Genomic DNA, 21981 nt, shown 5'->3' with positions numbered 1-21981 from the left:
TGTTGTAACCTAGGAATCCCTAAGTACAATGACAATGTACAATGTGAAAAAAAATTTCATTAGTCCTCAATAAATGGGACAAACATACCACTAATGTTTTCATTAAAAATTATATAAAATCTAAATAATTAATTTTCAAAGATTTTGACTGTTCCACGTTTTTAGAATTCAAATGATATTCCTTGTCATTATTTGGAGCAATAACAATCAATGACCCTTGCACCCTTCCTTGAGAGTGTGTGTGTAGTTCTACTAGTCTGTGATATAATGTTATTTGTGAGTCAGCCATATTGACCACTGCTGGTGCCCCTGTGAGTATAGCTGGATAAACTGAGGCCAGAAGGATTACAGGACTTGCTCTAGATCATGGCATAGAACTCAGGTCCCCTGACTCCTGCACCAGGTCGGTCCAGCCCTTTGTGTTGCCACAGAAAGAATGGAACAGCTTTCTTTCCCTGAATCCAACAGTGGGAGGTTGAATTGCCTATTAAAATTCTACTCACTAATTCATGATCAAGCATTAAAAATTTAAAATCTATCCCTTTTTTCAAGTACCTTTTCTTTTATTAATTATTTAATCACAACAGACTCCACTGATTAATAACCCTCATTATGTACATTTCCAGCTTATTGATAAGATCTGTCTGGGTGCTATTGTGTGCATATAGGAAAGTTTATTTAAAACTTATTGGAGCATTTAAAACAGAGGTAAACAAAGCCCACTCTTAACAGAATTGTAGAAAACCCATGAAAGGGGAAAATTACTTTCAACAGTAATATTAAAGAGATTCACTACTTTAACACTGAGCGTATGGAAGATAACATCTTAACTACAAGTTTCATTCTCTAATAGCCGAAAAACTGTTAAACAGCTGGAGTACAGGAGAGAAAATAGCCTTGAGAAGGGTGAAATTCCAAGATGCTATAAAAGCAAGTGCCTGATATTTTTATTGATGTTATTTATTTTGAAATGGAGTCAAGTAAATATTTTAAAAACAAACTCAACAATTTTCTCCTTTTTTTGTTCAGACAAATGAAAAGGTCAGTAACCAAACTCTTGATATGATGTGTTCCCAGGAAACAGGACCCACTGCAGTGATTTTTCAGTCTTGTAATTATTGCCTGTTTGCAAAGAGCCTGCACATTTGCATAATAAAAAGCGATGCATTGCCAGTACAACAAAATGTGGGATACCACAGCCAGAGCTGGTAAAATTAACTGGACCTAAGGGGGAATTAACTCTTGTAGTCTACACTAAATGTTCCCAAGACCTGTAGAAAGTGGCCATTTTGGAGGCTAATCATGAGAACAGATGTTTCCTACAATGCCTACCATTTCTGCAGATGGTGCATACAAAGTGAGACAAAAACTGAGAAGTAAGAAATTAGAAATAATCCCTTATGTTTGCATAGCACACCAATATTTTACAAAACATTGCATGTGAAAAACCAAAATCAAGGAACTTACTCAAAGCCACTCAAGTTGTTATGAATGGTTCATATGGAGTGGAAACTAGTGTCACTTGACTTCAGATTCAACTTGATTGCCACTCCATTTCAAATCAAACTTGTCTATCACTCGGTGTCTTAGGAAATGTCATATCTCAAAGTTTTCCCAGCAGACATTCAGTTTATCTGGAAGGTGACTATTAATGCCCCTTGAATTCTGTCACCCTTGTGAACTCAGAGATTTGAGAACCGACACTGGTACTCTTCAGATGAGGCTGTGAGGTTAAAGGATTCCCCCAAACCCAGCCCGTGATTTGGCAATCATGTCTTTGGCTCTCAGTTGATTGTTCTTTCTGGAACTTTTCATTTGATTCCTTCTCAAAGTGGCTTGCTGCTGCAAAGGGGCTGGCCACACCATTCTTGTCTAACTCTCAGAGGGTTGATGATAATCCCAAGATGTAAACAGCCAAATGTTTAGAAAGGTACACAAAACTGAGCTGATATCAATCCATACTATGATCTTCATCTCGGTCTTCATGAATGCAACAAATGAATTCCCATAGGCTATAGATGGCTCAATTCCAGCCAGGGTGGGGTTCATCGGACTCTGATGGTATATCCTTCCTGTACACCTAGTTCAGCTCTGGCAACATCAAGAAATTTCTTGAGTTTCATTTTCTAGTGGGATTTCCTGTTAATTTCTTGATGTCTATTTTCTTCTGGGGAGATCTCTTTTATTGTCATTCCCCAATCATGTTGTGACTAGAAGTTGACTTTGTATTTAGAATTGTATTCATATCTGAAAATAAGTGTGAGTGAAGCTCAGCATTTACTATGGTGTTTGTACCCTTGCTGTGAGTTCCAGAGCAATCAGAAAAGGTTATTTTTTTAAAGATTTATTTACTTATTTATTTGAAAGGCAAAGTTACAGAGGGGTAGAGGTAGAGGCAGAGAGAGGGGGACATCTTTCATCTCCTGGTTCACTCCCCAAATGGCCACCATATCCAGAAGTGGGCCTATCTGAAGCCAGGAGCCAGGTGCTTCTTCTGGGTCTCCTACATGGGTACAGAGGCCCAAGGACTTAGGCCATCTTCTGCTTTACCAGGCCATAGCAGAGTGCTGTATCAGAAGTGGAGCAGCCAGGTCTCGAACCAGCACTCATATGGGAAGCAGGCACTGCAGGCAGTGGCTTTACCCCTAAGCCACAGTGCTGGCCCCAGTAAAGTTTTTGATAAAGACAATGTGTTCAGCCTCATATCCTTGCTTTAAATTATACTCAGGGAAAAACTTTTTAATTTCAGATGAGTTCATCTGTGTGTTATCAGGGTGCAGAGGAAAGAGTATGAGACTCGGAGTGGAGCCTAGAGCTTCAGTCTCTTCATCACGAAATTATTTCACTCCTTTCTGAGCCTCAGTAGTATGAGGGATTAGATGGTGTTGAAGCACCGTGACAAGCTGTAGCCACTTAAGGCTATATCATTCTGAAGGCCACTGTAATGGAAGTGTTTAATTTGACCTGTGGGCAGGATTCTACTGCTCCATACCCATGGGAAACAGGCTACATGGGAATTCACATAAAGCACTCTTGATGATGTACTACGAAAAGACTATTTCAGGTTCTCTGAGCATTTAACCAGTCTCAGAGTGAGTTACCTCATCCTGATCCTGCAGGTCTGGAAATGCTTGTCATCTGTATTCTCGTTTATTCGTGACTGTTGGTTAGTTACAGAGTGATAGATAGGTAGACATGTTAATTGTACACTAAAGATGAGTTATTTACAATTGAGGGCTTTTATAGCAGAAAGAGATGGTTAAGTTTAAAAGAAAAGGTAATTTTAGTGTGAGTAGTTGCCACAGCTTTTCCCTGGAAAAGCATGGACTACAGTAGCTATTTAGAGCAAAGAATGCAAGACGAGCAGAAATGGACTTTTGGAAGTATTTATCTGTTAGGTCAGGTCACTCTGCCTGTGCTCCCTTCTCAAAGGGGTCAGAGATATGTGCAGTAGAGATTTGGAGTCAAGCTTAGCATCTTACTAGCTTGGACAAGCTCTGTGTTTGAGTTGCTGTACCTTGCCTACCTACCTTGATTGTGGTGAAACTCAAGAGAGATGAAAGGTAGGAAAATACTTAGAAATCATAGACACCTATGCAAGTGTCCCATGTTGCCTGTTGTGGTCATGCAAGTCACTTCCCACAACCTCCTACAGGACATTTAAGCAGAGAAAATATCCATACAACCCCAAGAAAGAGCAGGCACAGAGGTATGGCATCGTAGATGTAAGGTGCGTGAGATGGTATGATAGCTTAAATTTAAACAGAAAAGAGGTTTTAGGAAGAGGAGACTTGTGTTGAATCCCGAGGAGACCCTGGAAAAAATAAAGTGTCTTTCTGGCACATTTTAGGAGCTACAAGGCTTAAGTTCTTTCTTCTTCTATGATTCTATCAGAGGATCTTTACCCTAGAGTGCCTTAGATTGCTCTTCTATGTTCCTACATTTCCTACCTCTTCCAGGAGAGGAAAGAACTCTTATCATTTCTAAAGCCCATATGTTAAAAAAATCTGGAGATGGGGTGGACAGCACCATTCTAGACTGGACAATTTAACTCTCTGGACACTAGGTAAAAATCAGTAGAGCAGCTGCATGTCATTCCTGTCTTTCCTTACACTAAAGCAAAATATTTTTCCTCAAAAAACAGAGACAATGAAGCAAATCTAAGGAATTCATATCCTGTCAACCCACATATGCTGTGTTGATCGCCAGGCGTCAACCCAGGCCCCTACTCTTCTGTGACTGCCTTTGGTTGTCTTCTGGGTGTCTTTCTGCCCCCTTCTCCTATGCTATAGTTTCTGCCATCTGTGGGGACCTGTGAATATCCATTTTTGTTTCTTTCATCTATCCCTTTCTTCTCTTTCCTTTCTCCTGTTTTTCTTTTTTTGCTTTCACTTAACTAATAAGCATTATTAGTATAGCAATGCATCAAAATCTAAGAACACTTGGCAAAGAGTTTTAAATCTGTAATTTGATGTCACAACTAGAAGGCATGAAAAAGTGTTCCATTTTACAGGAGGGGAAATAAATGCTCTACAGGATCAAGGAAAAGACTCATGAAAAGTTCACACAGCTGCTTTGAGAGGTACCAGGACTCCTTCTCTTGGCTCAAAACTCTATGCTGTTTACATTGCTACTGTTTTCGTTAATCTATTTAGCTAAGCTAAATTCATTCTCAAGAGAAATCAGATATCAATCAAGTGCATCTTATTGAGAATCATATATTTTTCTCTATATATAGAATTTTTAAAATTGATTTTACACAAAAAGAGCACTGGACTGGGGATCAGGGCTTCAGGGTTCTGTTTTCAGATTTCCCTACTGTAAGATAAATTTTAAAACTCTGTGGGAATGAGAAACTTAGGTATTTGCACCTCCCCCCTGCCCTGGGTGGATGACTTCAGGGAGTATCGTCTACTTTGTGCAGCTTGGCTGTGATGTTGTGTATTATATTTTGAACTCTATAATGTTAAGAACAAATCATCTATTTCTTTTGCAACTGGCCTATTTATTTACATTATGGTACTTCTGTTTTGGTTAGACTATTTGACATCATTATTAAATGTTTATTTCTCCTCAGTATGTTTTAATCATAATGCTAGCTGCATGACTTTCTATTTTCTTGAATCATGGTTTCTGTAACTATCTGAGAATGGCCTCAGATTGCACTCCTTATATCCTCTTAGATCTGTGCAGAGTTTGAAAATAGTTTGAGGGATGGATTTTTTATGGGCCTGTATGTGTGTGCTGGGACAGTTTTGTGGGTATAGCCAGGAGCCCCTTCCTCTAACTTGTATCTGAAGCCCATGGGATCCAAAGTTTCCTTAGGGAGTCACTTATTCATTTTTCAAGTTTTTCATGATTCAACTCCAGAAGTACTTACGACTCTGGAAAGCTCTTTACTATGATGAATAAGACAAGATTCCCATGTGAAAGGAGTTCACAAATAAAGGCCAACACAGAAAGTCCAAGGAACTGTCCGAGAGCAATACCGTGCAGACTGCAGTGGGAGTACAAAGGGATTCTTCCAAATTTCTTGGGCAGTCAAGGCAGCAGAGACTTCACTGTGCAAGCAGCTACTGCAGATGAGTTTGCCAGACACATATGTGAAGGCATGGGGGGTAGGTTGGGGATGGTCCCTGATAGAGTTGCATATGAAATGCCCAAGAGGCGGTGATGTTGTTGTTTCTCTAACCAATTTTCCTGCCTGGACACGGTGCCTTTCCTGAGGGAAGAAGTAGAATATGGCTTGCACTGGAGCTTGGGGAGAGCCAGCTGTCTTGAGAGAATGAGAAATGCATTCCTGAACAATTTCTCCTTGAGACATTGAATCTCTCATTAACAAGACTAGTTCCTGAACTCCGAGATTCAGTTCTCAAGCCAGCTGGGTCCATGCCACCCTGATTGTACCCTGAGTGACAGATGAAAGAGAGGCCTGGGGTGGAAACCATGTGCCAGTTTAGCAAAAGAGTTCTCTGGAGATATCCTTTAAGGTCCTAAATGCAGAGGAATGACACCATTTCCCAGCTTTCTGGTAACCTGTTCTGTATCTAATGATTGACTTAACTGTGCATGGGAACTGGCTTTGGTGGTGACAGAAGGTAGTTCTCAAAGATTTTGGAAGGCTTTTTACCACCTATATCCCCAAATCTTTCATTCTAATACGTATAACTTTCCCTCTCACATGGAAAATGGGGTTTATGTAGTCAAGCACCAGAAAGAGCAGACACGGTGACTCTGCTCAGCTCTGCTGTGTTCTGTGGTTCTGGAATCCTTGCCTCTGATCAGAACAGCTCCCTGGAACTTCATAACATGAGAATATTTAACTGGATGATGATAACTTATATGAAGCTGTGAGGGTACTTCAAAATTTTATGGGAGTATGAGATGTTTATGTTGTTGCAAAAAATTGGGATCCATGTATAAATCTTTTGTAATATTTATTTTTTTCATGAACCTTTTGAAGATCCATCATAAAAGATCTTTCTATATTTCACATTGTTTAAGTTTAGGTTTCACTGGCACAGCTCATTCTTCCAGGGAAAACTTTGGTGGAGAGTGGATGGCAGTGAACATCTGAAGGTAGACAGGAGAGTGTGGCCACTGGGGAAAATTACACCTAAATGACCCACCATCCATGGCTGTTTCTTGAGCCTCCTTGGATGCTCAGGGAGAAGCTCCAACTATCTCAGTGTTCCAGTGTCAGGTGCATATACTGAGTTCTTCTACATGCCTGTACCCTTTGGAGACTGCCACTTTCTAGCCTGGGTATTTCCACAATCCACTTCTATAACAGGTTAATCTTCCCTGTGTATGTCCTGACCACCTGATCAGATATTGTGCCAAGTTTTCTTGTCTTAATTTTCCCTCTCTTATTTTTTTTAACTTTTATTTAGTAAATATAAATTTCCAAAGTACAGTTTATGGATTACAATGGCTCCCCCCCTCCATAATTTCCCTCCCATTCGCACCCCTCCCACCTCCCGCTCCCTCTCCCATTCCATTCACATCAAGATTCATTTTCAATTATCTTTATATACAGAAGATCGATTCAGTATATACTAAGTAAAGATTTCATCAGTTTGCACCCACACAGAAACACAAAGTGTAAAATACTGTTTCAGTACTAGTTATAGCATTACTTCACATTGGACAACACATCAAGGACAGATCCTACATGAGATGTAAGTACACAGCGACTCCTGTTGTTGACTTAACAATTTGACACTCTTGTTTATGGTGTCAGTAATCTCCCTAGGCTCTAGTCATGAGTTGCCAAGACTATGGAAGCCTTTTGAGTTTACCGACTTCAGAATCAGCCCTTAAGGCATTTGGATATGGCTGAAGAGCCCATGAGAGTATTTTAGGCATGGAAAGCTAAGACACTCCGGAAAAAAAAAAAAAAAAGACCTAAATGAAAGATCTCTGCAAGTGAGATCCCAGTGGAAAGAATGGGGCCATCAAAGAAGGAGGTACCTTTCTCTGAAGGGAGGAGTGAACTTCCACTTTGACTATGACCATGTCAGAATAAGATAGAAGTCCCTCTCTTATTTTTTAAGAGATTTATTTGAAACGCAGAGCAACACACACACACACACACACACACGGTGGTGGGGGAAACATGGGTGAGTTATTCTATACACTGGTTCACTCCCCAAATGGCCTCAACAGCCAGGTCTGTGCCAAGCTTCAGCCATGAGTCCAGAACTCTATCATGGTCTTTCTCATGGGTGGTAGGGATCCATGTTCTAGGGCCGCCTTCCAATGACTTCTCAGAACATTAGCAGGAAGCTGGATCAGAAGCGGAGCAGCCAGACTAACTGGTCCTCCAATATGGGATGCCAACATCACAAGCAGAGGCTTTACCTAGTGTCCACAATACCAGCCCCAACTGTTCCTTCTCTTATATTTTCCCTGGTGGGTTCTGCAGGGAGTGGGCCAACATGTCATCTGCCTAGGGTTCTGTATTGGAAAACAGAGGAGTGTATTTGAAAGGAAAACTCCTCACTTATATGTAATATAAGTAGTTTTATGGTGAAAGCAATGTGAATTTTTATTGCCTACAAATAGCCAATTTAATCTTCGAAATGGGTCTATGTAAAGGAAGATGGACTCAATAAAAATCAAACCCTCATAACTTACTCTGAAAATGTAATTTTATGCCATCATTTGGATTAATTATGAAATTATTATTGGTGTATAACCAACGAAATTACCTCCTAATACTTTGACTCCTTTTCCTCCTTCTTTTTGAAATAGAGAATAAAATCCCAAATGAATATTTATTCTAGTAAAACTTCCTGGTTTCAAAAAAAACTGTCTTGCTGATGTTCAAACTTCCCAGGTACCCGCTGTCCTCCAGGCTTTCTTTGACATGCTTGAACATTATGCATGAGCAATCGGGTTGTAAAATCGGTTTGCAAATAAATGAATTTCAGAGATCTGTTTAACAAGAAGGCAAAATAGTGATCAAAGTGTTCAGTTGATTAGAAAGGGAATAGAAAAAAATGGAAGATAAGAGACAAAAATGAAGGGAAGGATTTTGATATGTGTATATAGGATCAAACCTGCAAGCAGCCAGCTCAGAGGCCCCAGGAGGCCTGACACAGTCACTCTAGGTGATGTTGGGAGATGTTTGTCTAATGAATGCAAATGGCAGGTGCATTGCGCTTTTCTGCTTACAAAGTTCTTTCCCTCCTGTTCCCGCCTTTGATCTCAGCGGTCTGCTAAGGAGGCTGGACCAGGATCCCACTTCCCATTTCACAGGTGACATTGAGAGTAGAAGTGACTTTCCAAGGAAATCAAGTCTGTTTTGAAGACATCTATCATGAAGTCAGCTCCAGCCGATGGATAGCCATCCTGTCCATTGTTAATCCAGAGTCCACCTTCCTCATAGGAAAGTCATGGTTCTACTGCTGTCACTGGAGAAGTACCCCACACATTTATATTGGTTTCAGTGTTGATCTCTAGTCCTGATATCTGACTTCCTCAGCAATCTCTCTCCAGAAATTGCATCCTTCATTTCCTAAATTTTCTTTTTAAAGGTAAATATTTCTAGAAAGATATGTACTTTAAAGGTAGGAAAATAAGATGGGATTCTGGAAAAGAGACAGGTTGCAATGGACATTAGATTATCTGAACTCTCATTTGACACTGAATGTGGAGTTATATGCATATATAGCTGGTCCTTTGGGTTTTCAGCTTTAAAATCTAACTCCATGCATGATTTTACTAAGTGTCATGTCACCATTTGCTGCTCCCCCAACATGCCCTGCATTTTCTTATCACAGCATCAGGGTATCTCATGGTCACTCCTCCCTCAACACTATCTGATCACTTGATTAATTGTCCTCAAAGACCTCAGTATCAGCATCTATCTTCTTCGTTTGTATATGTATTTACGTATAGTCTGTCCCTTCCACACTGGAGTGTGGAAGTCCTCAGCAGACTCACTTCCTGTTGTGATCTCAGGGACTGGCAATCATGACCAAAGGCTCAGAGCATGCCATGCCACTTTTACAGATAGACCCTACTGACATTGACTTCCATACTCGGCTCGGTTGTCCTCTCCTCACAGGCTGTGCCATGGTCTCACTCTCCAACGTGTGTCTCACAGTGCTCTGCACACCCACAACTGTGTGTAGCATTGTCTATATGCACACAGAAGGAGCCGTCCAAAATCTAGCATTATTTGAATTAGTTTTCCCATGTCATGAAGGATATACACCCAAACACACTCTAGAAAACGCTTCGTTTTTTCTCTTTTAGAATTTTAATTGCATATATTTACTGGGCACAGTATGATAATTTGCTAAATGTATATGCTGTGTGAAGATAAGATCAGGGTATAATTGATGTTTCCCTCTCGTCATTGGTTTCATTTGGCATTTCCAAGCTACTCTCTTCTTGGTCAGGAAATGTGTGATAGGTGATTGCTAACTTAAAATCTCCCCAATGTGCTATGGAACACTAGGAAGGATTCCTTTTATATAAATGTGTTTTGGTACTTGGTATCCAAATTCTCTATCTCTACTGGCTTTCAGCATCTAGTGATCATGATTCTATGTCCAGATGCACATTTTTTAGTTCTACATGAGAGAGAACATGTGGTATTAATACGTCTTTCTGTGTCTGGCTTATTTCATGTAACATAAATTTCTCCAGTTTTCATTCTGCCTCCCTTCTCCTTCAAGCCTGGTCAGTTTATAAATGAGTACATATTCATAAACCTTCCTAATTCTTCCTTGAGCCCATAATCCTCCTTATCCTGCACCAGAAATGACTCCTGAACTCAGAACTATGGAACTTCAAACACCGAAGAGCAATATCCCAATAAAATGCCTGGTCTGTGTCCTGCTTAAAATTCACAGGCATGTATTTATAATTTGCCAGCTGATCCCCACTTGGGAGTCCCAGACCATATGCTAATTTTCTTCTTCAAAACTGAATACAGACCCTAAGGAGAAGGAATTAAAAATGTTTGACACCTCCCAACTTTTTCAGCTATTTAAAAAATAGATTTCTGATATTTACAGAACAAATAGATGTCAGAAAAACCCGGGTTCAAATTACAGGGTAGACATTTCTCAGGAATAGTGTCTACAACAAATTACTTCACACATCTGAGCAAGGCCCGTGGGCCAGCTCTGCTGGGCATTCACTGTACAGTCTCAGGACACAAGTCCCACACAGGCCACAGTGAAAACAGACCTTCAAAGAGCTGTTCTCTGCAGCGGCTCCATCTGAGCCGCATTGTGCTGTACAACATGGACTTGAACAACTGCCACCCTTGCAGATTGTGGACACAGGTTGAAGATGATGCATTTGAAATGGGTTGCTGTATACTAGGGTTACAATAAGCACTATTGCGTTTTTCGGTTTGGAGCTAGTTCTTACGATGTTCTCATGCATACTGGACTGGAGCACTCGTAAGAGGGTACTTTCAGTCCTTGCAATCCACAAACATATAATTTGGCTCCTGGTGGATTGGGGTTGATTATTATTTACAACAGAATGTTGTGATTTCATCTGAGTAGACTTCATTAGGCACTGAGAATAAAACAGGTGCTGCTCTGTGGCATATTAACAGCAGACAAATCTCTGCCCTGTCAAAGTGGCCTGGTTACAAGGGAGAGAATGTTCTACCACTCTGCCTTAGCAATCTCGCCAACTCTCTACTCAGAACACATAGCCTACCCATTCAGGGCATTTACTGTAGCAAAGAACTGGCTTCATTTTTGGTGTGCGACCACTGATACTCTTCATGACTTATTCCTTCCCTTTTTGTCTTGCCCCATACCTGGAAAAGTGGATAAGAAAACGTAGGCTTATCCTTCATTTTTACCAGAGTGAAGTTCAAACTATGGAATCATTCTCACCCTAGTCCCCTAACCAGGATAAAAACCCAAAGTCACTTGCTCCTGCCCTCACTACAGTGATTCCTCAGCAGTTTGAGTTCAAACCTTGCTCTCTCCAGGAAGTGCCATCATGGGAGTAATAAATATTTTCATGTCTTCTCGGTGTACATGTGTAATCTATTAGTCTGAAAATTTGAATTGAGTGTGTGCAAGTGTTTGTATGTAGGAGGAGTTGACCATGGTATCTTCCGCTGGAAACCCATAAAACACTTTGACTTTAATACTCTAATTTAGAGGTAGCTAGAATAGAAGGAAAACACTGGACATGATATTGAAAGAACTGAGGCTTCTTTCAGCCAGTGATCAGCTGTATTTTATTAGCAAGATGGCTTACTTGCTTCCGTATCTTTGAAATGGGTGGAGTGATGAGTTTAAGGTTCCCAGCACCATGTTTACATGTAATAGTTGCTGGATTATTGTGCTGAATCAATGGGATAGTGGCTTTAAAATGTCTGGAAGTTTGAATAATAACTGTAAAAATCTTTAACACTGCCTGACACACAATAGGAGTTCAACATAAACTAGCTTTCTTGCCTTTTAACTCTCTCCTCTCTTCATTCTTCTTCATCACTCTTAGGAAATTCAACAGATCTTAACTTCTTGCTTAGCTACTTTCAAAGACTTGTCCAACCCTCACACCTTGCACTGGGTTATCTGTTGGAAAGTAAATTCATGCCAAAGAGGGATTTCGTGATCCTAAGAGCAGAGTGGGCTTAGGAGTTGAGAACATGGCGTTGGGGCTATCAGTAGCCATTTCTTCTAAGGTCATATGAAAACAGGAAGTTAGATTTTTGGGGAATTTAAATCAAAAAGGTGTCTGTGTCATGGCATTGGAAGCAGCACTGGTGGATTTGCTAAAATACATGTCATGAACTCAGGCTTTTATGAAAGGATGTTTGGGAAGAATCCAATGAGCAGCCAAAGGAGGAGAAATCAAACTTTGAGGTGGATGTGGCTGAGGAACTCAAAATCTTAAATGAAAGGCAATAGTTAGGAAAGGAATCTTGTCAAAGTCGGTGAACCCTAAAGGCTTCGATAAGCCTCTGCAACTCATGACTAGAGCCTAGGGAGATTACTGACGCCATAAACAAGAGTGTTAAATTGTTTAATCAACATCAAGAGTCACTGTGTACTTACGTCCCATGTGGGATCTGTCCTTAATGGGTTGTCCAATGTGAAGTAATGATATAGTTAGTACTGAAACAGTATTTTTACACTTTGTGTTTATGTGCGGGTGCAAACTGATGAAATCTTTACTTAGTATATACTGAATCTATCTCCTGTATATAAAGATAATTGAAAATGAAAAAAAAAAACAACAAAACCCTTGGTGTTAAATTGGAAATTACATAGAAAATTAATCATTTTTTTAAAAATATCATGCAGGATCTCTGTCATTAATGTGCTGTACACTGTTATTTAATGCTATAACTAGTACTCCAACAGTATTTTTTCACTTTGTGTTGCTATGTGAGGGCAAACTGTTGAAATCTTTATATATACTAAACTGATTTTCTGTATATAAAGAGAATTGAAAATGAATCTTGATGTAAATGGAAGGGGAGAGCGAGTGGGAAAGGGGAGGGTTGAGGGTGGGAGGGAAGTTATGGTGGGGGAAGCCATTGTAATCCATAAGCTGTACTTTGGAAATTTATATTCATTAAATAAAAGATAAAAAAATAAAAAAGGAAGGAATCTTATAACATTTGTAGATGGTTATGATTATAAAATACTCTATAGTTTAGAGTCTTGTAATTTGAAGGCAACATTAAAGGCAATGATAGTTAACATGACTGGTTTTGCCTTGAGACAACAAAGCTGTAAGTGATTATCTTTTCTTTATCTTTTATTTTTTTCACCTGTGATTTTTCCACATTCTCAATTCTGTTCTGATGATCTTTTGCAAGAGGGATATGATAACACTTGCTGCACCCAATTGAGGGCAATCGTTTTTCAATACTCAGAGGGCTCTTTTCTTGCAAGGAATAGTTCTATTTTCTGGTCAATGCTCCTTTGTGAAAGCAGCAGATTTTAGATGGTCAGATCTAGAGTGACTTTAGCAACTATCCTAAATCGTGCAGTGCCCTCTCCTTAGAGATGGGGAGACCAAGGCCGGATCAAATTAAAAACAAGATCATGCAGCTCATTAATAATTAAATATCTCTTTTTTTCTGTGTTGTATCACCTACTATACAACTGATCATGTCTCAGTTTTATAAGGGATATTACTGATCCATGTATATATTTAATATGATTAGAGTTTTTCTCTGAACTTTTTTTCTGGGTCAGTGATAGCACATTTTTAAATTGATTTGTCATACCTTGTGGACCTTCATGAAAATTAAAATAAGAGAACTACCTATGAGTGGTATGCATTAGCCTCACACAGCCTGGGAATTCCCTTTATAATTATTCTCAGAGGTAAACATCAATATTTTCTTTAGCAATTCCAGTGGCAAAGAACTTACTCTGATATGAACTAGTGCAGGTTTTGGCTTGTTTTCCATTCTGTTAGTCATTGTTATATAGTGCCTTGTGTCCAAGCCAGCCTATAAGTTCTTTGTTTTTGTTTATCTTATTCCAAAACTTAAATCCTTTAGTCTTAGGCCACAAATATTTTTCGGAAGCCTCAGTTCACTCTGAGCTTTCCTGACCCTGTTCTTTTGTTGCTTTGACTACACCATCAATTGTTAAAGTCTTTTGAAAATTGGAGCTTATTGCAGAGCTTGGTGAACTACTTGTAAAAATGAAAAATGCCATCTATTTTGCTTTCATTTTGAATGACTTGTGATTGTTTACTGTCTCTCTCTAGTGTAATAACAACCTCATGGAAGAGGCAGTTTGGGGAGTAATGCTACAGATAAAGAAACCAAGGCTAAGTGATGCTACTTGATTCACAGATATCCATCCACAAAACTGGTTAAGAGAGAGATTTCAGTCTAGCACATTGGTCTCCATCACTCAAGCTAAGTTTTATTTTTAACAACAATCTGTGTTTTCTCTCCATCAAATCAATGTCTGGCACCTGCCACTATGTCTGGAGATGGCAGGATATTTCTCTTTATAGAATAATTCTTTTTGTCCCTAAAATCAATCTAGTGACATAATCCGACTCCCTCATTCCTTATTTCTGACAGCCACCACATATTACAAAATGATTCTTTATTTTTTGTATTTTGTCTATTTTGAAAAATTAATCCCCTTCCTCACCTACAATCCTTAGTCTGGCTTGGATCTTATAGGATGGAAGCTTTTTCCAGATTGTGCTTAGCTCCCTAAATTCATAACAGCCATTCTCTTTTGATTTCCACACTGGAATCTTGCCTATAAAATGTGTCCAACTGTTCCTAGGTATTTTATCAGTTCTAGGCTGATTTCAATCATATTGAAACAAAACAGACTTGTGAGACACAAGCCCATATTTTAGATTTTGGGAATTATATTTCTTCATTCAGTCCCATAATTAGAAATTACTTGAGGAAGAGATAGAAAAGTATAGGCAGCTCTAGGGAGTTGACAAACTGGAGGGAAGAGAATGGAGGGAGAGAACAGGCACACTGTTTGGCTCTTTATGATCCTCAGTATAATCATCAGTAAGAAAGACGTGCTACCATCTACCTGCTACTTCGTCTTCCTGAACATATATGGTACAGCATGTATGAAGTGCATACCAGGGTGCTGGAAACCCAGTAGGCCCTCAACAGTGTGGACTTTTTCTCTTACAACAAATGAGATCAGGCATGACGAATGCTGTGCAGCCCTCAAAGGTATCATTTTTCCTATTAATTCTTTCTTGGTGCTTAGAGTTTCACTCTGCAATTAGGGGACACTCTTAGTTCTTTTGGAACAGCACTAAACCACAAAGGCTTCCTTTGATCTGCTTGGATGAATGACGCCCAACACAGTTATAGTCTCTAAACAATCATAGTGTAGGTGCTGACAGCTTGCTGCCTAGAAAGGGGTGAGCATAAACCGGGATCATTAACCACCAACTCAGTCTCTCTGAGCCTGGATTAACCAGATAAGAGGCACAAGAAAATACTTTGACTTTCCCCTGTTGGGAGTCTCCCTGCAAAGCAAATCATTCTGGTCTAGGAGGCTTAGTGCTGTCCTATGAAGTCCCTGCGGGGTGGGGTGGGGTGGGGTGGGGAGGCAGAGAACAGAGTATAGGAGTCAGCAGAGTATTAAAAAGCGTGAGCTTTAGAGTCAGACAGATGCGTAAAGACAAGCCTAAGAGCAGCCCTTTTACTGCTATCAAGCAAGTAGTAAGTTATTTGGCTACAGTTGGATTCCACTCTCCTCCCTTATAAATAAAGAGACCATATTACCTAATCCTCGGGTCACTGTGAAATCAAGAGATAATATGTGAGAGACCCTTGTCATGTAGTAGATGCTGAGTAAAAGTTAGTTTTCCTTGCAGATGTTCTGTGTATGTACTGATGTCTGTCCATCCTTTGGACCTTTGCTTTCCCACGCCTAATAATCTGCCCTCCCAAATCCTGAAGAGTATTTCCACTTCAGTGGTTTTATAGCCTGTGTAAAAGGCCACAAGGAAGAATATGCCTCATGAATGTATGTATTGATTTATTCACACTATTGACTGTCATTGAGGTCCTCGGATAAGAGGTGCAGGTTAATTTAAAATTATGTTTCATGTCAAAATATTAAGCAATATCTTTAAAACATGCATTAAATCAATAGTGGAGATTCTGAAATTTCAGTAATTTGGAAATTATTCACAGACTTTGATAAGATTTGTGTTTGGGTGATTGACATATGTTTTAATACATATGTGGTAATTTGCAAAGTTATTTTATTTCAATGTATTATATTCATATGTCTTACTCCATTAGGGCTACTATCACAAAATATCAGATCTGGGGGCAGAGTGGGAATTCAAGTCAGTACACTGGTGGATTTGGTATCTGCTGAAGGCCTCTTTCTTGGTTCTTAGACAGTTGTATTCTTGTTTAAACCTTACATACAGAAGGGCAAGTAGGCTCTCTTGAGAATTTTTTTATGAGGGTGATAATTGAAAACCTTCATTTCCCAATCACCACCCAAAGACCCCATTTCCAAAGCTATCACATTGGCATACAGAGTTTAGAATTTCATTTTTTGGGGAGGGGACACATAATTTATATATATATATATATATACACTCATACACATGAAGCTACTTTAGAAAGATCATGAAAATGGAATTAAAAGACTAGTTTATCTTAATGCAAAATTTTTAAATCAATGCATAACTTTTCATAAGATACATTTTACATGAACTTTGTGAGGATCTCATATATATACATTTATTACATGTATAATGCATTATATATATATTCCCTGTGAATAGTCATATTTAATTATTTAATCTATGAAAAATAAAGAGTAGTCTGTCATGTCCTAACAGAACACATTCACATTTACTTTACTAAAGGATTTCTGCTTTGTTCATTTATCATGCTGCACAATTAACTCACTTCAACCTTATTTTATTTAACAAGCCTTTATGAGTTGACTACCACCTGATAAACACTATGTGATTCTCCTTTGCTGTTTGGTTCTATTGAGTTTTTCCCAAAACAGTCTGTACAGGCAACACTGAGGGTGGAATACTGCTGCTATGTTGTGGAAGGAAGATTGTAAGTTGGCAGGAGATTTTGCACCAAACATTTGTTGTTAACCTAAGGAGATTAAAAATACTCCTAACTGGAATTGTGAAATCAAGTTGAGTTGAGAAGGGTGGAAAGAAAGATGGGAGAAATGGATGTAGATGTGGTTGTTGGTTAAAAGGAAGGTGGCATCAGTAGATTCCGACCATGGTGGGTTCTGAGTTTTTTTTTTTTTTTTTTTTCCCAAGAAATCAGCAAGCCTTTCTTGAGTTGTACTGTGATCCAGTATGGAGCTACTGATGTGGAAGTTTCCTTCTTCAAGGGCCTTTTCTCTCCAGCTGTGCCCACCAGGCACTGCACAGGAAGCATGTCAGAACTTCTCCTGGTCTGCTGGATCTCTTCTGTAAATGTTCACCTTATTGCTATCAGATGCTTAAATTCTACACTTTTCTCTTCTGCTTTGATTCCTCAGCCCCAATAAAAAAAACTCTGTCTAAAATTTCAAGTACTACATGACATTTTTAAAGGTAAAGAAAAAAATGATTGAAAGACAGTAACAGTGGTTCTTTTTGAAAGTTGAACTTTTTTTATTGTAAATTAATTAAATATCATGGCATGGGTCCATCCTTGACACAGTGATTCTGCTTCTATATCCTCAGGAGAGAATTAAGTCGTTAAAAGTGGATCAGAGAAGTAAATGCACATTATGGGCATGTGACACCAAATCATAATTTTTTGACATCTTGGCCACTTTTTTTTTTAAACATTTTTTTATTTTTTATTTTTTATTTTTTTTTTATTTTTTTGACAGGCAGAGTGGACAGTGAGAAAGAGAGACAGAGAGAAAGGTCTTCCTTTTGCCGTTGGTTCACCCTCCAATGGCCGCCGCGGTAGCGCGCTGCGGCCGGCGCACCGCGCTGTTCCGATGGCAGGAGCCAGGTGCTTCTCCTGGTCTCCCATGGGGTGCAGGGCCCAAGTACTTGGGCCATCCTCCACTGCACTCCCCGGCCACAGCAGAGAGCTGGCCTGGAAGAGGGGCAACCGGGACAGGATCGGTGCCCCGACCGGGACTAGAACCCGGTGTGCCGGCGCCGCAAGGCGGAGGATTAGCCTGTTGAGCCACGGCGCCGGCCATCTTGGCCACTTTCTGAGGAACTGGAGACTTGGACTTGGGTGGTAGAGAAGAGGAAATAAATACATAGGGCTTTGTGGGAGGAGCTGAAACAAAGTCTTTTCATGACTCGGGAGAGGTGTCCTCACTCTGTCCTGTGACTGGATCATAGAGCAATCCATGGCAAGTAGTTTGAATCTGATCCTCTCAAAAGATAATGATACCAAGTCATAGTAATGTTTACTGAGATGGGACTAACTCGTGAGGAATAATTAAAGAATAGTAGTGATACAGGTTCCTAAAAATCACCTTTATGATTAGATTGAGCATCCCTAATTTGAAAATCTGAAATCCAAAAATGCTAGAAAATCCTAATCCTGCTGTGTATGCCTATGACACCACAAGTAGAAAATTTCTTACCTAACACGAGGGCCATAGAGAAAATACTGACATACTATAAATATTCTATAAATTTACCTTTAAGCTACATGTGTAAGGTATCTATTGAATACTAGTGAATTTCATGTTTAGACTTGGGACCCATCCCCAGAATATCTCAGGATGTATAAGCCAAAACATTGCAGCTCTCAAGCAGTTCAGATAAGGAATAGCCAACCTGTTTTATCCTTGGAAGTTTATGTTGGAATCACCTATGGCAATTTTAAGAAATAGCAATACCCATGTTCCACATCAAACTTTTGGTTCACTGACTTACCTTGCTCTAGTCCTCATTCTTTCCAACTCCTACTCAAAGAAAACGGACAAATATGGCATGATAAAGAGACATATTTGGAAGAGACTCTCCTCAAAGAGCCACTGCAAAATGGAAGCAACTAAGAGGCAGCAAGTAGGGACGGCATCCCTACTAGCTATGCAGCCTCAGCCTGACACAGTGCTATCAGTGCTATGTGTAGCTCTGTGACCTGGGACCACTAAATTTCTCTCCTTTATCTTCAATTTCCTGACTTGCAAAATAAGGTGATATGGAATGGTGGCCTCTAATGTTTGCTAAGCATGGGCTCTGGGCAGAAAGACTTGATTTCTGGACCCAGCCCTTACATTCGGCCTTGTGCAAGACAAGTGGCATTGGATTTGTAATCCCCGTCTGTTTTCCTCTTCTCTCTTCCAAATCATCTCATCTGTCTAACAGCTCCATTTCCTTATGTTCTCCCTCCTGCCTGTATTGCTTGCAATTTATTATGAACAGTGATGAAGAGCAAATATATAATGATTGGGGAAGCACTCAGAGCTGTGATTGGACACATCTGGCCCTTAAATGTCTGGGAAATGCAACTTCTTAAGACAATGCAGGGATATATCGGAATCTTAACTACACTGTCAAACTCATTATGGTTTACAAAGCATTTTCAGAAATGACAGGGAATACAGTATCATTTAAGCTTTCCAACCATCCTGTGAATTGGCCAGGTGTCAGGTGTTTTTTACTTTTAAGAATGCATTTCAGGCCTAGAAATTTTAAGTTACTAGGTCTCAGGTTTGTTGTTAGTATGGAAGTGGTGCTCAGATACCATGCTTAGATTCTAAAGTCAAGTCTCTCTATCCTACCTCTTTTGGCTTATATCAACACTAAACATGATCTTTAATATAGAGTACATGGTATTATTCAGTGTTCAAGTACATCTCCTATATTTTTATGTCAACTGTAAATAATATATTGAGGTGGATTTTGATTTTACCACTTCCATTTTATAACTGGAAAACAGTTTTGGAGAGATTATTTGTACAACTGCATGAAAATAGTAATTGATGTATTTAGGATGCAGTTTTCCAAACTCTTTCCTTGGATGCCTTGTGAACTGTATCAATAGGTACTTTACTCAGTTGTGTGTATTCATAGATTCATAATCTCTTTTTTGAGAGATATATTTAACAGAATTGATAGAAATTAGATAACAATGCAGAGGGGCTGTCCAATTTTATTTATTTCATTCTTCTTGGAGATATCATGACATACTAGGAGAAAAACTGTCTCAGCAATCCAAATGAATCTGAAAATTCAGTTTCATTCAACGACAAAGAGTAATTCTGAGGCCAGGTGTCACCAACTAAAATCTGTAAATAGAGCTGTATTTCCGAGGTGCACACAGAGCATCAGTTTGCTGCTGTCTGATATTCTGACATGCATATGAATTCTAGGTGCTGAGAAAGGTATTGATCCGGATTTCATGAGAGTTGTTGAGTTATAAAAATAAACCATACAGGAAAATTAGTTTTGTCCCAGGCTCATCTTTGTTTTTCCCCTTGTCTCTGTAGTAGACTTATTCATATTAAATCCTTATTTTGCTATAATTCTTCCCAAATTTTCCTGAAATATGTTACCAATGAAGTTGGATTTTCTGTGTTAATTTGGTACAGTGTTGTCCCAATATGTGTTAATGATCCATCATATGTTACTACATTTTATAATAAAAATTTCCATTAATTTATTTAATTCCTGTATACCTTGTGAAACATGGATAAATTATATCACGGTTATCATTTTACAGAGGAGAAAAATTAAGCATTATAAGATTACTGTTAATAATAAGAAAATTGAGAAATTGTACCCTTAATTCTGCTATTTACAGGATTAGTACATTTTCATTCTGCAAAACACAGAGTATATCTACTTTAAGATATCACTCCTTAGGCTGTGTATTGTAATCAATAGACCTATTTTCTAATTATTTCAGAGTTGGTAGACACCTGCCAAATGCTAAGAATGCTTAGTGGTTTAGAATAGCTACAGCCTTTGGTACAATTAAAGATACAATCAGAAAGATTCTGGATGGTCCTATGATTCTGAAAATAAAAATCACTTCATCCCATGTTTGTGCATTTAAGCCAGGTCTCTATGGTTTTCCCCTCGTATGTGGAGAAGTATTTTTGCTACTTTTTGTCCCATTTATGGACATTTATTTTGTCGAGCTAAGTAAGAAAAAAAATGCAAAGAAGAAAAAAGCATTTACATATTATGATTTATTGTCAAATGGTTATGGTGGTGAGTGGGGATTTACTCCAGTTTATGAATAATATATTTAGACTCTTAAGTCTCCCAGTGAATTTATAAGATTGATGTTCAAAAGAGAGACTGTAAGTATGATGAATGGCTATCATATAGATGTAGTCAATTTTTATCAATTTCTATTCAAAATGACCTGGAATGGTTGCAGGAATGCCATGAGAGGTTTCCAACTGGTACATTCTGTTATTTTTGCAATTCTTTAAAAATGATATGAAATAATGGATCCAAATTTTGTGATAACTTGCCTAGGCCCAACAGAAGTTTATGTTGGAACTTATCAATAGGAAAGGAGAGGCAAAATCTATGAATCAGTTTCTTTTTTTTTTTTTTTTTTTTTTTGACAGGCAGAGTGGACAGTGAGAGAGAGAGACAGAGAGAAAGGTCTTTCTTTGCCGTTGGTTCACCCTCCAATGGCTGCAGCGGCCGGCGCACCGCACTGATCCGAAGCCAGGAGCCAGGTGCTTCTCCTGGTCTCCCATGGGGTGCAGGGCCCAAGCACTTGGGCCATCCTCCACTGCACTCCCGGGCCACAGCAGAGAGCTGGCCTGGAGAGGGGCAACCGGGATAGCATCCGGCGCCCCGAGCGGGACTAGAACCCGGTGTGCCGGCGCTGCTAGGCAGAGGATTAGCCTATTGAGCCGCGGCGCCGGCCTATGAATCAGTTTCAATTGGGGCTTTTGCCATGATTGGCTGATGGGTTTAAATACATCTTATACAGAAAGAGCTGCTGTTACAAATGTATGCATATATAAAAATGAAAGGTGTTTTCAAGAGCTGTGAGTTAGCCCTGGTGTCTAGACAGTGTGGTGCATAAAGGGAAGT

This window comes from Lepus europaeus, chromosome 13, assembly GCF_033115175.1.
Source record: "Lepus europaeus isolate LE1 chromosome 13, mLepTim1.pri, whole genome shotgun sequence".
Classification (NCBI taxonomy): Eukaryota; Metazoa; Chordata; class Mammalia; order Lagomorpha; family Leporidae; genus Lepus; species Lepus europaeus.
This window is presented reverse-complemented; position numbering follows the sequence as displayed.